At 49.4% G+C, this 17,760-nt stretch overlaps 1 protein-coding gene across 1 annotated transcript in view; it reads right to left on the bottom strand.

The window, feature by feature from the left end:
- The window catches only part of LOC123769493 (trichohyalin), a 518,341-nt gene that overhangs the window by 476,311 nt on the left and 24,270 nt on the right, over nucleotides 1-17,760 (bottom strand).

Genomic DNA, 17,760 nt, shown 5'->3' with positions numbered 1-17,760 from the left:
ATCTGGCTCTCCAAGAGTCTTATAAATGTACAACCATTTACAAATAAAGCTTTATTTAATTATACTGTACATCTATTTCCACCTGTCTCTCTGCGCTCAAGCGACTTCCTTCCTGACCGAGAGAACTGTTCCCGCAGCCTCCTTGCATCCACCTGTGGATGGATGCAAGGACGTCCGATAAAGCTAGATCTTGCCCGCCTTATGCAGCTACCAGTCTCATAATGGCTTGTGTCTCACCACCGGTTCATATTATAGTGGTTGTGGGCTGGTGGACCTCTGGGAGCGGCGCCCACACATGCTGCCACGCCCATGTTGGGCGTGGCACAGTGCTGCTCTCTACTCAAGCCGCCCTCACTGCTCTACTAGGCCGGCACCCCCGCACTGCCACGCCCACAATTAGTACTCTTGCTGCCGCTACGCCCGTCTGGCAGGCAGGCACCCACCGTGAGGGTGCGTGCCTGCCAGACGTAAGAGGCTACGACCCTATCCTCCTGTTTAAATAATATCTATTGTGACGGGCGTCAATAATCACGAATTCGTTCGTAATTAGCTTTTTAGATAATAGTGTACTGACTAGTAAGGAATTATTTTAAAATAAATGAAGCTAAAAGCAAATATTTTTAGGGCTGGTATAGCAAATACTGTATTAGGCCTCAGATATCGTGTATTAAGCCCGGGGAGGTTGGGTTAGGTTAGTTTGTCAAAGCAACACAAGTAAAATATATTTGACCTGTTTGTCCAACTCAATAGTTCAGATTTCTACTTTCTAATTCTGTTGTAGGTGGGTATATGTATCATGGTGGCCATCGTTACTACAAGTACTACCTCAACACCAGGATGGAGTATGTGGTACTCCTCGCTAGTAACACTATGTTGATATGTTGTCTAGTGGATTGTAAAGCTTGCATGTTACCTTTGTTCTAAGAAATGAATGGTGGCAATTAAGTATTGTACAAGAGGTTTGAGTAACAGTGTTTACAGCACAATCAGTTCAGCAAGCCGGCGGCAGCAGTAGAGGGGTGTGTGTGGGGCGCGGACTCGCTCTCTTCGCTGCCGGATGGAGTGTATGCCGGCTGGTCATGGCGGCTCCGGCCCTGCTTGCTTGATACCTGCTTCATGGGGTTCTTCTACTCCCCAAGCCCGGCCCGAGGCCAGGCTTGACTTGTGAGAGTTTGGTCCACCAGGCTGTTGCTGGGAGCGGCCCGCAGGCCCACATACCCACCACAGCCTGGTTGGTCCGGCACTCCTTTTAGAAAATGATCTAGTTAGGATGAACAACCCAGCGGGTTTTCTTCCTATTGGGGAGTGTTGTACATGCTGCTATGGCGGTGTGTCCACTCACAAGATGAGTGGCGCTGCCCAATAAACTCGCCCCTCGGGGCAAAATTTAAATTTAATTTGATCTAGTTTCCTCTTGAAGATGTCCACGGTTGTTCCGGCAATATTTCTTAGGCTCGCTGGGAGGATGTTGAACAACCGTGCACCTCTGATGTTTATACAGTGTTCTCTCCTCCTCTGAGTACCTATTGTGTAACGTTCCACCCTTCACTTCCAGGTATAAGGTTGTGTGTGTTGTCGTGGCTGGAACCCGGGGATCAATAATTTGGAGCCCAGTCACTGGCATGTTGTTGTTGTTTTAAAGATTCGCTCCCTGGAACAAAAAGTTCCAAGTAGCACGGGCTATGGTGAGCCCGTAGTGCCTTAGTCACTGGCAGGTGGATCACGTGTTGTTTTGACTGAAGTTCTTGACCTTAAAACACTGTAGGTCTACCACTAGCGTGCTGGCATGTATATCTCGTCTCCTGTGGAGTCGGAGATTTAATGTACCGTACGATGTGGTATAGCATTGTAATGTTATATGGGGGTTTCAGTAATTAATAAATAGTTTACATTTTAACGACAGTTTACCTCCTCCCTTGTCTAGAGTGAAGCAATCATTACCACGATGGCAGACTTTTTATGTTGATGTGTGGGAGTAATTCCCAGGGGGGGGGGGGGGGAGGCCAAACCTAACTCCTCAAGTGGTATTCTCAGTTAGCATAATCACACTGTTCAGGTACAACCCCCAGTTGTAATAACAGTCATGCAAGTTCTTCCTCACTTGGGGGCGGGGAGAATTAAGATTATAATAACAATCTAATGTTAGTGAAACGGGGTTGACCAATGAAGTAGTTAACACGGTTGAAGAGGAAATGGCTCAATAGCACTGATGCCGCCCCCCCCCCCCACACACACACACACCAGTACACAATTGATTGTGTACACAGTAAATCACAATTGATTGTGATTGTGACACAGTAAAACAGTTGATTGACGGTTGAGAGGCGGGACCAAAGAGCCAGAGCTCAACCCCCACAAACACAACTAGGTGAGTACAATATAACATAGTAGCAAAACTGTTATACAAAGACTTGAGGTTCCAAATTTGGCGTTATTTAATTATTCACGTACATACTAGCTGATAATATTTCCTATTGCAATTAGAGGTAATGTTTACAATAAGCTAATGATAATTCAACAATGAGATGAGTTACCAACAATTTACCATAGCCCAAAGACTGAAGTGTTCAGGAGCTGCTCGGGCTGTCAACTACCACACAATAACACACTGGTCTGAAAGCTCAGATCCTCTCTTAAACCACCGCTGTAATTACCACGTTACCTTAAGGTGCTTCCGGGGCTTAGCGTCCCCGCGGCCCGCTCGTCGACCAGGCCTCCTGGTTGCTGGACTGATCAACCAGGCTGTTGGACGCGGCTGCTCGCAGCCTGACGTATGAGTCACAGCCTGGTTGATCAGGTATCAACCAGGACGTGGCACCAGGTGGGGCTTTGTCTTGGTTGAAGACATGTGATCACCTGAAGGGGTGCACATCACACAAGGACCCATCTTGTAATCTGCCTCACAGCTCCATTATTGTCACTGGATAAACCTCCCTCGGGGCCTCGTAGCCTGGTGGATAGCGCGCAGGACTCGTAATTCTGTGGTGCGGGTTCGATTCCCGCACAAGGCAGAAACAAATGGGCAAAGTTTCTTTCACCCTGAATGCCCCTGTTACCTAGCAGTAAATAGTACCTGGGAGTTAGTCAGCTGTCACGGGCTGCTTCCTGGGGGTGGAGGTCTGGTCGAGGACCGGGCCGCGGGGACACTAAAAAGCCCCGAAATCATCTCAAGATAACCTCCCCCGTGACACTCACCATCTTACACTGTATCGCAACATGTGTCGTGGCTATACATGGTCAGGGAGTGACATTCACACACACTCTCGGACGCTTCTATACATGTTGGGATTTTTGGGTTAAAATAAAGGGAGTGCTGATCAGGGGCCAGATTCACGAAAGCACTTACGCAATCACTTACGAACGTTTACATCTTTCCTCAATCTTTGGTTTCATTTATTAAACAGTTTACAAGTATGAAAACTTCCAATTCAACTGTTGTTATTGTTATAAACAGTCTCCTGGTGCTTCGGAGCTCATTAACTGTTAAAGAATTGTAAACAAAGCCGCCAAAGATTGAAAAAGATGTACAGGTTCGTAAGTGTTTGCGTAAGTGCTTTCGTGAATCTGGCCCCAGTATTTCATCTTGGAATTGTGTATTATGGGGCTGTGTTTCCATCGAGTAGCTCCAAGTTAACTCCCTGGGAGTTAGAGGGGCCTGACAGCTGAGTGGACAGCGCTTGGAATTCGTAGTCCTAAGGTTCCAGGTTCGATCCCCGGTGGAGGCGGAAACAAATGGGCAGAGTTTCTTTCACCCTGATGTCCCTGTTACCTAGCGGTAAATAGGTACCTGGGAGTTAGACAGCTGCTACGGGCTGCTTCCTGGGGGGGGGGGTGTAACAAAAAGTAGGCCTGGTCGAGGACCGGGCCGCGGGGATGCTAAGTCCCGAAATCATCTCAAGATAACCTCAAGAGGAAGCTCTTTAGGTTATCAGTTGTGGAATAGTACAAGACACTAGGATGGGGGGGGAGGGGGTGTCTCATCTTGCAGGAGCCTTGCAAGATGGTCTGGTCTGTCCACCTGGTTGGTCTGGTTGATTGACAGACCATCAACCAGGATGCCTAGTCAGAGACCGGGCCGCGGGGATGTTGGTCCCGGAAATCAACGCAAGGTAAGCTTGTCTAGCATGGGACCTTTTAACATTTCCGACGGTGATGCAACCCAACAGGGGAGCCGGTCGGCCGAGCGGACAGCACGCTGGACTTATGATCCTGTGGTCCCGGGTTCGATCCTGGGCGCCGTCGAGAAACAATGGGCAGAGTTTCTTTCACCCTACGCCCCTGTTACCTAGCAGTAAAATAGGTACCTGGGTGTTAGTCAGCTGTCACGGGCTGCTTCCTAGGGGTGGAAGCCTGGTCGAGGACCGGGCCGCGGGGACACTCAAGCCCCGAAATCATCTCAAGATAACCCCGGATGTTTGGTGTTGAGGTGTGATGTTGAGGGCCTCGGGCAGGTCCCTCACACACCTCTCAGCGGTCACAAGGCCCTCACAGGCCACTCACCAGCCCTCTGGGGCGTGGGGGGGGGGGGACAGGTCACTCCTCGCCCGGTGGTGGACCCTCGGGCAGGCGGGACGCCAGGGGCAGGGATAGATATGGGAAGGGGGAGAAGAGAGACAGGGAGGGGAGATAAGAGAGACGGTGAGAGGACGAAGAGACGGGTAGCAGGGTAGTGTGACGGGGAGGAGGAGAGGAGACAGCGAGAAAGACGGGAAGGGAGAGGGGGAAACAGACAGGAAGGGAGAAGGGGAAACAGAGACGGGGAAGGAGGAGAGGGGAGGGGGAGAGAGAACTGGGGAAGCTGGCAACCTTTTGTTCGGTCCATGAATCTATGTCCCCACGGCCCGATCTCCTGGTTGGTGGTGTGGTCAACAAGGCCGTTAGACTGCGAGCAGCGGCGGCGTCTGTCGCATGAATCACAGACCGGTTGATCAGGTATCGATTGGAGGTATTTATTGGAGTTCTTTTTTTAAACCCCCTTAAGAGGTGGTCTAGCTATGGCACTTTGGGAGCATACAATTTATCCAGCTTTGAAAGCGGCTGTAATTGTGCAACAGTATTCCACTCTAAGACAACATTAGCGTCTTAAAAGTATCATCAATGGTACGGCATCTTTGTTGGGCCGTTGGGCCAATGGGCCGTTGGGCCAATGGGCCGTTGGGCCAATGGGCCGTTGGGCCAATGGGCCGTTGATATTTCTGTAATTGCCTCTCGGGGTACTATTGCAGCTCGGCTTTTCAACCGAGCTCTCTTGCACATCCTGCCATGCCTCCTGGGCTCATATGGAGTTATTTCTGTGTGCAGAGTTGGAACCAGTCCCCTCTAATCTTTTCAAAGTGTAGATTAGTATGATTGAATACATAATTTAGAAATGTATATTGAACGGATTCGGGCAGTCATGAAGTTTTCAAAGTCAATTTTGAACTTTCTCTTAATTTTGACATTCAATGAAAGTCATTTGAATGTTCTCCAGATCAGTAATTTCTCCAGCTTTGAATGTGGGTGTTATTCTGGAACAATGTTCCACGAGAACACCGGTGTTCTAAAACTACCGTCACAAGAGTTGAGGCACAAGTATCTCGAGGAAATTGATAAAGACGCCAGAATTGAACTAGATCAAATCTACACTGACGGGTCATCTAATCCTGTCAATGGCAGGGCTGGTGCAGCATACACGGTAATTAAGGATAATGTTTTTCAACGCAGAAATGAAGAAAAAGCGCGTATTGAAAATTATGCCTCTTCAACGCAAGCAGAGCTAACTGCCATTGTTATGGCGTTAAGAGTCCTTGAACGGAACACTAATGGTGCAGTGATTTGCACTGAGTCAAAAGCAGCACTGTAAAGCCTAAGTAACAATCTGGCAGAAAATCTTGCGATAGTCGCTGAAATTAAGAGAGCTGTGAGGGTACTAACCAACCGAGGGAAGAGTCGTCAAGTTTCTGTGGATCCCCTCCCATGTTGGAATATGTGGGAATGAACGAGCAGATGTGCTGGCTGCTGAAGGCGCTGAAGGCGACCATATTGAATACTTCATACCTAAGACTCGACTACAAATTAGAGGTATTGTCAGGCAACATCACTGTGACAAGATAACTGAGGAAAGGAGGATAGAAGCACAAACCAGTGAATCTGTACGATGGTACAACATGGTTGCAGCTGGCAATCCCAATCATTATGGACGAAGAGGAGGAGGATGAGGGAGAGAATCAGTAATAGCGGGAATCCGTCTTGGATACAAATATCCTTGGAGATATGGAATGGAAACAACAGTTGATCAGCGAAGTTGCAGAATCTGTGGTGAGAGTGATGGACACCGCCTTGACCACTATCTACGTGAATGTGAACACCTGAGACACATTAAAAATATGTGTAGAATAATAAACCCCACATTGCTTGAGTTAGGAAAACACTATTTGTCAAATATTGATACTTTTTTTAAAAGATTTCCCCATTTTGCATCCGCAAAATAACGTAAGATTTTAAGGGTTGATAAATGTTAATCTTCTAGTTTGAGGAGCACTTGAGACAGTTAAGCAAGTCCCAGCTGTGTCTGGGTACAAGTGACAGGATGAGCAACCCAGCGGGTTTTCTTCCTATTGGGGAGTGTTGTACATGCTGCTATGGCGGTGTGTCCACTCACAGGATGAGTGGCGCTGCCCAATGCTGTCACTACGGCGGTGTGTCCACTCACAGGATGAGTGGCGCTGCCCAATACTGTCACTATGGCAGTGTGTCCACTCACAGGATGAGTGGCGCTACCCAATACTGTCACTATGGCGGTGTGTCCACTCACAGGATGAGTGACGCTGCCCAATACTGTCACTATGGCGGTGTGTCCACTCACAGGATGAGTGGCGCTGCCCAATACTGTCACTATGGCGGTGTGTCCACTCACAGGATGAGTGGCGCTGCCCAATACTGTCACTATGGCGGTGTGTCCACTCACAGGATGAGTGACGCTGGCCAATACTGTCACTATGGCGGTGTGTCCACTCACAGGATGAGTGGCGCTGCCCAATACTGTCACTATGGCGGTGTGTCCACTCACAGGATGAGTGACGCTGCCCAATACTGTCACTATGGCGGTGTGTCCACTCACAGGATGAGTGACGCTGCCCAATACTGTCACTATGGCGGTGTGTCCACTCACAGGATGAGTGACGCTGCCCAATACTGTCACTATGGCAGTGTGTCCACTCACAGGATGAGTGGCGCTGCCCAATACTGTCACTATGGCAGTGTGTCCACTCACAGGATGAGTGGCGCTGCCCAATACTGTCACTATGGCGGTGTGTCCACTCACAGGATGAGTGACGCTGCCCAATACTGTCACTATGGCGGTGTGTCCACTCACAGGATGAGTGGCGCTGCCCAATACTGTCACTATGGCGGTGTGTCCACTCACAGGATGAGTGACGCTGCCCAATACTGTCACTATGGCGGTGTGTCCACTCACAGGATGAGTGGCGCTGCCCAATAAACTGGCCCCTCGGGCCAAAATAAAAAAAAAAAAATTACCATCACTGGTTTTAAGATTTCCTGTTATACAAACTGTAATTGTCTTGTTGTTGTGACAGATGGTGGTTGTTAAAAGTAATGTTTTCCGACATGTTAAGTCTCAAATCTTCTGTTTCTTTTTCTTTCCATTGTGTAATTTGACTGTTGTAGATGTAGTTCCCACTTCTATATTTTTGGGCTTCTCCTAGCGCAGGAGTTGGAACTTATCTTTGTTGAATATCACGTTGTTTTATGTGGCCCAATGGAAGATCTTATTTACACCAGTTGGGAGGGCTGCTGCGTCCTCTATGTTCTCTACTCTCTTAAATATCCTAGTGTCATCTGCAAAGGATGATACGGTACTGTAGTTTGTATCCTTGTCTATGTCTGATATAAGTATGAGAAAAAGTACTGGAGCAAGCACAGTACTCTGGGGGACTGAGCTCTTCACAGTTGATGGTCCGAATTGTATTTTGTTGACTATTACACATTGGGTTCTGTTAGCAGGGAAATTGTTGAGCCATCTTCGTGCTTTGCTAGTAATTCCTTATTTGTACGTTTTATGCAGAGACATGGGGAAGAGAAACAGGCAGGGTAGGGGGGAAAAAAGAAAGAAAGAAAAAAAAAGAGAGAGAGAGAGAGAGAGAGAGAGAGAGAGGGGGGGGGGGGGGAAGGGGTGGTGAAGAGACCTGAGCCAGAGTTCAGCTTTATCACCTCGGGGGGAGACTACCGGGGCGGGGATCGCAGCGTACAGGTATTCCAATTATTGTTAGTTTTCAACAGGCCGGTGTGTGTGTGGCCGCCTGGCGTGATGCTGCCTTCCACCACTGCTGCTCCACCACTGCCTCTACCACACCCGCTACCAACACCACCAACACCACCACTACCAACACCACCACTACCAAAACACCCGCTACCAACACCACCACTACCAAAACACCCGCTACCAACACCACCACTACCAACACACCCGCTACCAACACACTCGCTACCAACACCACCACTACCAACACACCCGCTACCAACACCACCACTACCAAAACACCCGCTACCAACACCACCACTACCAAAACACCCGCTACCAACACCACCACTACCAACACACCCGCTACCAACACACTCGCTACCAACACCACCACTACCAACACACCCGCTACCAACACCACCACTACCAACACCACCACTACCAACACACCCGCTACCAACACACCCGCTACCAACACACCCGCTACCAACACCACCACTACCAACACACCCGCTACCAACACCACCACTACCAACACACCCGCTACCAACACCACCACTACCAACACCACCACTACCAAAACACCCGCTACCAACACCACCACTACCAACACACCCGCTACCAACACACCCGCTACCAACACACTCGCTACCAACACCACCACTACCAAAACACCCGCTACCAACACCACCACTACCAACACACCCGCTACCAACACACCCGCTACCAACACACCCGCTACCAACACACCCGCTACCAACACACCCGCTACCAACACACCCGCTACCAACACCACCACTACCAACACCACCACTACCAACACACCCGCTACCAACACACTCGCTACCAACACCACCACTACCAACACCACCACTACCAACACACCCGCTACCAACACACCCGCTACCAAAACACCCGCTACCAACACCACCACTACCAACACACCCGCTACCAACACACCCGCTACCAACACACCCGCTACCAACACCACCACTACCAACACACCCGCTACCAACACCACCACTACCAACACCACCACTACCAACACCACCACTACCAACACCACCACTACCAACACCACCACTACCAACACCACCACGACCAACACCACCACTACCAACACCACCACTACCAACACCACCACGACCAACACCACCACGACCAACACCACCACGACCAACACCACCACTACCAACACCACCACTACCAACACCACCACTACCAACACCACCACTACCAACACCACCACTACCAACACCACCACGACCAACACCACCACTACCAACACCACCACGACCAACACCACCACTACCAACACCACCACTACCAACACCACCACTACCAACACCACCACGACCAACACCACCACTACCAACACCACCACGACCAACACCACCACTACCAACACCACCACTACCAACACCACCACGACCAACACCACCACTACCAACACCACCACTACCAACACCACCACTACCAACACCACCACGACCAACACCACCACGACCAACACCACCACGACCAACACCACCACGACCAACACCACCACGACCAACACCACCACGACCAACACCACCACTACCAACACCACCACTACCAACACCACCACTACCAACACCACCACTACCAACACCACCACTACCAACACCACTACCAACACCACCACTACCAACACCACCACGACCAACACCACCACGACCAACACCACCACTACCAACACCACCACTACCAACACCACCACGACCAACACCACCACGACCAACACCACCACTACCAACACCACCACTACCAACACCACCACTACCAACACCACCACTACCAACACCACCACTACCAACACCACCACTACCAACACCACCACGACCAACACCACCACTACCAACACCACCACTACCAACACCACCACTACCAACACCACCACGACCAACACCACCACGACCAACACCACCGCTACCAACACCACCACGACCAACACCTCGACCATCATCTCTACACAAGAGAGTTTGCCTGACACGCTCTACGTAAGTGGTAATTATTATTAATAATTTATATTTTTATTATTTTTTTATTTTTATTTAATTATAATTATTTTATTTTTTAATTATTATTAATTTTTATTAATAAATAATTATTATTATTAGTAACTACGTAATTATTATTATTAGTAGCTGTAGTAGTAGTGATGGTAGACACAGACAGATTTATCCTTCCTTATCCACATTTATATTTTACATTATCCTTCTCACAGACATAACAACATAGGATAAAAACCCACTCTTGAGTATTTGTAAAACTGATGTCAGGAATTGACAGCAAGTCTTTCGCACTCTCCTGAGTGCTTTGTCAAGGTCTGAGTGTGTGGTGAGGACCAGACCCCGTACTGACGTCTTAACGTCCAATCAACGTTGAGATGTTAAGTAGACGTTCAGTAGACGATTAGACGTAGATATGTAAGTCTCGTCCACACACTCAGACTTTGACTCAGACTACCACAACAACTACTACTACCACAACCACTATCCCTGCCACAACTACTCTCCCTACCACAACATATATATATACCTACACAACTAACTACCAGTTGTGTAGAGAGCTTGAGAGACCTTTGACGCTGTGTGAGAATCGTGTTTTATGCCAGTACGGCCAAATTATTGACTGCACGAAATTTATGTTAATTTTTTCAGAGATCAGTGTATAATAGTGTATCATAAGATTTGTTTTTAGATTGTTTTGAAAACATTTAGCTGTGTAGCTGACGGGCAGTGCTAAAAATTGTCGCGGGGGGTCTGAATGTGACACTGGCACGCTGTTCTCTCTTCAATTCTGTCAACCCCGACCAGCCTATGTTCATCCCATACCCCAGACCATTATATATGCCCACTTGGGTGATCCTAGCCTCCAACCCTGTGGCCTCCAACTTCGAAGAGACAGGTTGTCTCTCTTACACTATACAAGATGTATGTGTAGGTACACACACTACAAATACGAAGCCAATTAAATAATAACTTACGCAAAATAACACACAAATCAGAAGTGTTAATATGAAGTATTATATTTAATCAATATATATTTACAGGTGAGTCACAATAACGTGGCTGAAGAATGTTGACTAATCCACACACTAGAAGGTGAAAAGGTGACGACGTTTCGGTCCGTCCTGGACCATTATCAAGTTTATTGTGAACGACGAAACGTCGTCGTCTTTTTAGACGACGACGTTTCTAGTGTGTGGCTTGGTCAACATTCTCCCGGCTGGTACCTCCCGGGAGTACGTACACACACACACACACACACACACACACACACACACACACACACACACACACACACACACACACACACACACACACACACACACACACACACGTCTGGTGGTAAAGGTTTGCCACCAGACTAGTACCCGAACTGAAGGGTATGAGCTACGAGGAGAGAGTACGGGAATTAAACCTCATGTCACTGGGAGACAGAAGAGTTATTGGGGACATGATCGTCACATACAAGATTCTCAGAGGAATTGATAGGGTACATAGACAAACTATTTAACACCAAGAGCACACGCACTAGGGGACACAGGTGGAAGTTGAGTGCCCAAATGAGCTATAGAGACATTAGAAAGAAATTTTTCATTGTCAGAGTAGTTAACAAATGGAATGCATTAAGTAGTGATGTGGTGGAGGCTGACTCCATACACAGTTTCAAATGTATATATGATAGAGCCCAAAAGGTTCACGAATCTATACATCAGTTGATTTACAGTTGACAGGCGGGACCAAAGAGCCAGCCCGCAAGCACAACTAGGTAAGTACAATTAGGTAACTAGGTAACCAGGTGAGTGTACACACACACACACACACACACACACACACACACACACACACACACACACACACACACACACACACACACACACACACACGACGCAGCCAGCAATAATTGGGAACCGAACTGCAAGCTAATTGGTGCGTCGTGTTCCAGTACACAAACTGTAGGGTAAGGCCTACCATGATCCTGTGAGTGGTAGTGGACCCCATACCCATCCTGTGAGTGGTAGTGGACCCCCATACCCATCCTGTGAGTGGTAGTGGACCCCCATACCCATCCTGTGAGTGGTAGTGGACCCCATACCCATCCTGTGAGTGGTAGTGGACCCCATACCCATCCTGTGAGTGGTAGTGGACCCCATACCCATCCTGTGAGTGGTAGTGGACCCCATACCCATCCTGTGAGTGGTAGTGGACCCCATACCCATCCTGTGAGTGGTAGTGGACCCCATACCCATCCTGTGAGTACTAGTGAACCCCATACTCATCCTGTGAGTGGTAGTGGACCCCATACCCATCCTGTGAGTACTAGTGGACCCCATACCCATTCTGTGAGTGGTAGTGGACCCCATACCCATCCTGTGAGTGGTAGTGGACCCCCATACCCATCCTGTGAGTGGTAGTGGACCCCATACCCATCCTGTGAGTGGTAGTGGACCCCATACCCATCCTGTGAGTGGTAGTGGACCCCATACCCATTCTGTGAGTGCTAGTGGACAACATACCCATCCTGTGAGTGCTAGTGGACCCCATACCCATCCTGTGAGTGCTAGTGGACCCCATACCTATCCTGTGAGTGGTAGTGGACCCCATACCCATCCTGTGAGTGCTAGTGGACCCCATACCCATCCTGTGAGTGGTAGTGGACCCCCATACCCATCCTGTGAGTGGTAGTGGACCCCATACCCATCCTGTGAGTGGTAGTGGACCCCATACCCATCCTGTGAGTGGTAGTGGACCCCCATACCCATCCTGTGAGTGCTAGTGGACCCCATACCCATCCTGTGAGTGCTAGTGGACCCCATACCCATCCTGTGAGTGCTAGTGGACCCCATACCCATCCTGTGAGTGCTAGTGGACCCCATACCCATCCTGTGAGTGCTAGTGGACCCCATACCCAACCTGTGAGTGGTAATGGACCCCATACCAATCCTGTGAGTGCTAGTGGACCCCATACCCATCCTGTGAGTGCTAGTGGACCCCATACCCATCCTGTGAATGCTAGTGGACCCCATACCCATCCTGTGAGTGGTAGTGGACCCCCATACCCATCCCGTGAGTGGTAGTGGACCCCCATACCCATCCTGTGAGTGGTAGTGGACCCCCATACCCATCCTGTGAGTGGTAGTGGACCCCACACCCATCCTGTGAGTGGTAGTGGACCCCACACCCATCCTGTGGGTGGTAGTGGACCCCATACCCATCCTGTGAGTGGTAGTGGACCCCATACCCATCCTGTGAGTGCTAGTGGACCCCATACCCATCCTGTGGGTGGTAGTGGACCCCATACCCATCCTGTGAGTGCTAGTGGACCCCATACCCATCCTGTGGGTGGTAGTGGACCCCATACCCATCCTGTGAGTACTAGTGGACCCCATACCCATCCTGTGGGTGGTAGTGGACCCCATACCCAGCCTGTGAGTGCTAGTGGACCCCATACCCATCCTGTGAGTGCTAGTGGACCCCATACCCATCCTGTGAGTGCTAGTGGACCCCATACCCATCCTGTGAGTGCTAGTGGACCCCATACCCATCCTGTGAGTGCTAATGGACCCCATACCCATCCTGTGAGTGCTAGTGGACCCCATACCCATCCTGTGGGTGGTAGTGGACCCCATACCCATCCTGTGAGTGCTAGTGGACCCCATACCCATCCTGTGGGTGGTAGTGGACCCCATACCCATCCTGTGGGTGGTAGTGGACCCCATACCCATCCTGTGACTGCTAGTGGACCCCATACCCATCCTGTGGGTGGTAGTGGACCCCATACCCATCCTGTGAGTGCTAGTGGACCCCCATACCCATCCTGTGAGTGCTAGTGGACCCCCATACCCATCCTATGAGTGCTAGTGGACCCCATACCCATCCTGTGAGTGCTAGTGGACCTCCATACCCATCCTGTGAGTGCTAGTGGACCCCCATACCCATCCTGTGAGTGCTAGTGGACCTCATACCCATCCTGTGAGTGCTAGTGGACCTCATACCCATCCTGTGAGTGCTAGTGGACCTCATACCCATCCTGTGAGTGCTAGTGGACCTCATACCCATCCTGTGAGTGCTAGTGGACCTCATACCCATCCTGTGAGTGCTAGTGGACCTCATACCCATCCTGTGAGTGCTAGTGGACCTCATACCCATCCTGTGAGTGCTAGTGGACCTCATACCCATCCTGTGAGTGCTAGTGGACCTCATACCCATCCTGTGAGTGCTAGTGGACCCCATACCCATCCTATGAGTGCTAGTGGACCTCATACCCATCCTGTGAGTGCTAGTGGACCTCATACCCATCCTGTGAGTGCTAGTGGACCTCATACCCATCCTGTGAGTGCTAGTGGACCTCATACCCATCCTGTGAGTGCTAGTGGACCCCATACCCATCCTGTGAGTGCTAGTGGACCCCCATACCCATCCTATGAGTGCTAGTGGACCCCATACCCATCCTATGAGTGCTAGTGGACCTCATACCCATCCTGTGAGTGCTAGTGGACCCCATACCCATCCTGTGAGTGCTAGTGGACCCCCATACCCATCCTATGAGTGCTAGTGGACCCCATACCCATCCTATGAGTGCTAGTGGACCTCATACCCATCCTGTGAGTGCTAGTGGACCTCATACCCATCCTGTGAGTGCTAGTGGACCCCATACCCATCCTGTGAGTGCTAGTGGACCCCATACCCATCCTGTGAGTGCTAGTGGACCTCATACCCATCCTGTGAGTGCTAGTGGACCCCATACCCATCCTATGAGTGCTAGTGTAAAAAATTACAGAGGCACATAATTGGCTCGTGAAACGAACCCCAAATTCAATTTAGTTAAGCAAGTTAAGAGCATTGATGAGCTAGTTACAAAGTTATTTAACATCCACATCAACAGTCTATTCTCAGGTAATCATCGTGACCCCAAGAGACCCCTAACAGCACCAAGTTTAATTAGTTTATAATAGGGTCCCCTTATCCATCGAATGGGTAGAAATGTTACAATCTTGCATAATGGGTTAAAGTACTGGACTCCAACGATGTTTAAACTAAGCAGTTTACATTAAGATTGCATACCTCTCTCAACCTAGTAATTTCTAGTCTCCTGAGAACGTAATATTTTTCAAGAGTTTGTGATATTTCTCACACGTGTTTCTCGCCAACACAAGGCCAACAAAACAGCTTGGTAACTGGAGACTAAACCACACACACCCCAGAAGACGACGAGACGACGACGTCTCGGTCCGTCCTGGACCATTAGCAAGTCGACTGTGTCTTCATACCTTCAGCCAAGTTGTCACCACTCATCGTCAGCTTGGTAACTCAGTCAACAGGCGACCGCCACGGGGATGGTCAGTGTCTATATTCGACTTTTGGTTAATTCAAAACATTACACTTTTGGGTACATTAATGAACATTACAGTACATTAATGTGCTGTAATATAGGGCGTGTAATGTACTGTCGTGTGAAGCATTGTCTTCTATAGACTCTTGTGTCTGGGAACTAAATGTTTGTATAAGGGTAAACTTCAGCTTTATATGAACCGTATTTGGCCCATTGAAGTAATGTTCAAGCTCTTGGCTTCCGCCTGCCATTATGTCATTGTGCCCAAAATGTGTATATAGCGGAGGACGCAGGTGTATTATTAGAGGGTGTGGCCGCTGTATGCCAGCCGAGTCGAACACTGCCTGGACAATATCTCTTGTCATTGCCACACTACTTTATGCCCCTATTGCTGGACCCATTATGTGTCTGAAGGTTCTAGTGTTGAACGTTAATAATGTCCCTCATTACACGGAGGATTGCTTCCTCCAGAAGTTCCTTCACTGGTGGCCTAATTACACCTGCCTGCCTAAGGTCCTGCCTGAGTGTGTGTGTATTAACCTCAAATAATTCCTCCGCCATCCTGGTTGCTTCTCTCTGTGGAATACTTGGGTAAAGGGAGACAACATCTAGAGAGAAAAGGCAGGCTCCTTCTTGTATATGACCCGCGAGAGTTTTAGCCTTCTTATGAAATCTGCAGTGTCCTTCTAAGGCTCCGGTAGGGGTTGAAGGAGGGGGATTAGCAAGGTTATGCCGACCCAGTCAACCGGTCTTGTCGGGGCCTGGCAACCACTAAGGACTGGGCTACCCTGCCATGTGTTAGTTAACGGGAGTTATTCTTTATGAACCTTACGTACCTTGTAGAGTGCTGAAATGATAGAAATAAAGGCCACGAGTCTGTCCTTTGTTTCTGCTGTGAGAAAATCTATATTTTTCCCATGCTTTTTATTCCTCTTCTGTGCTGCTCTGTTCTGCCTATTAAGCCAGGGGTTTATTTTACCTTTTTCCTCCACCTCCTCCTTGAGTGTTATCTTGTTATCTTGAGTTATCTTGAGATGATTTCGGGGCTTTTAGTGTCCCCGCGGCCCGGTCCTCGACCAGGCCTCCACCCCCAGGAAGCAGCCCGTGACAGCTGACTAACACCCAGGTACCTATTTACTGCTAGGTAACAGGGGCATAGGGTGAAAGAAACTCTGCCCATTGTTTCTCGCCGGCGCCTGGGATTGAACCCAGGACCACAGGATCACAAGTCCCGCGGGCTGTCCGCTCGGCCGACCGGCTCCCTGAGTGGGATGCACAGCTCAAATAATTCCTCCACATCTGCACATTTCTGAGCAATAACTTTCATCATTTCATTTGCTGTCTCTTCCAGTTCCCTCCCCGCACTTGACTCCACATGGAGAATCCCTCACCTCACTGTAGTCTCCACGTCCGTAGTCTCTCATATACCTTACCGTGTTTCTTGGTCTCTCCAGTTCCTTGAGGTCCATTATGTAGCGCAGCATGATAAAATGTGGTCACTTGTCCCTCGGGGCATCTCATACTCCATCTCCTCCTCATCTGCCTCATTTTGGGTGAACACCAAGTCCAGTGATGCTACTGGATTACCTCTCCTTACTGGTCAGGGCGCCTCACAGCTGGGTGGACAGCGCTTCGGATTCGTAGTCCTGAGGTTTCGGGTTCGATCCCCGGTGGAGGCGGAGGCAAATGAGCGAAATGTTTCTTTCACCCTGATGCCCCTGTTACCTAGCAGTAAATAGGTATCTGGGAGTTAGACAGCTGCTACGGGCTGCTTCCTAGGGGTGGAGGCCTGGTCGAGGGAGGACCGGGCCGCGGGGACACTAAGCCCCGAAATCATCTCAAGATAACCTCAAGATACTCTTGTTGGTTCTGTAATATGTTTCAAGAAGTTTTTATCTGCTGTATCTACCAGTTTTGCTCTCCATGTCTCGTCACCCCCCCCCCCCCATGAGGGTCCTAACTTATCCAGTCTATTTCACTGTGACTGAAATTCCCAAATATTAACATTGTGGCTCTCACTTCCCTTGACACCGTGGCTGCTTTATCCATTACCTTATCTTGAGATGATGGTTATCTTGAGATGATTTCGGGGCTTTAGTGTCCCCGCGGCCCGGTCCTCCCTCGACCAGGCCTCCACCCCCAGGAAGCAGCCCGTG

Source organism: Procambarus clarkii, chromosome 63 (assembly GCF_040958095.1).
Source record: "Procambarus clarkii isolate CNS0578487 chromosome 63, FALCON_Pclarkii_2.0, whole genome shotgun sequence".
Lineage (NCBI taxonomy): Eukaryota > Metazoa > Arthropoda > Malacostraca > Decapoda > Cambaridae > Procambarus > Procambarus clarkii.
Note: the sequence above shows the minus strand (reverse complement) of the source record. Positions and strands in the feature narration are given on the sequence as shown.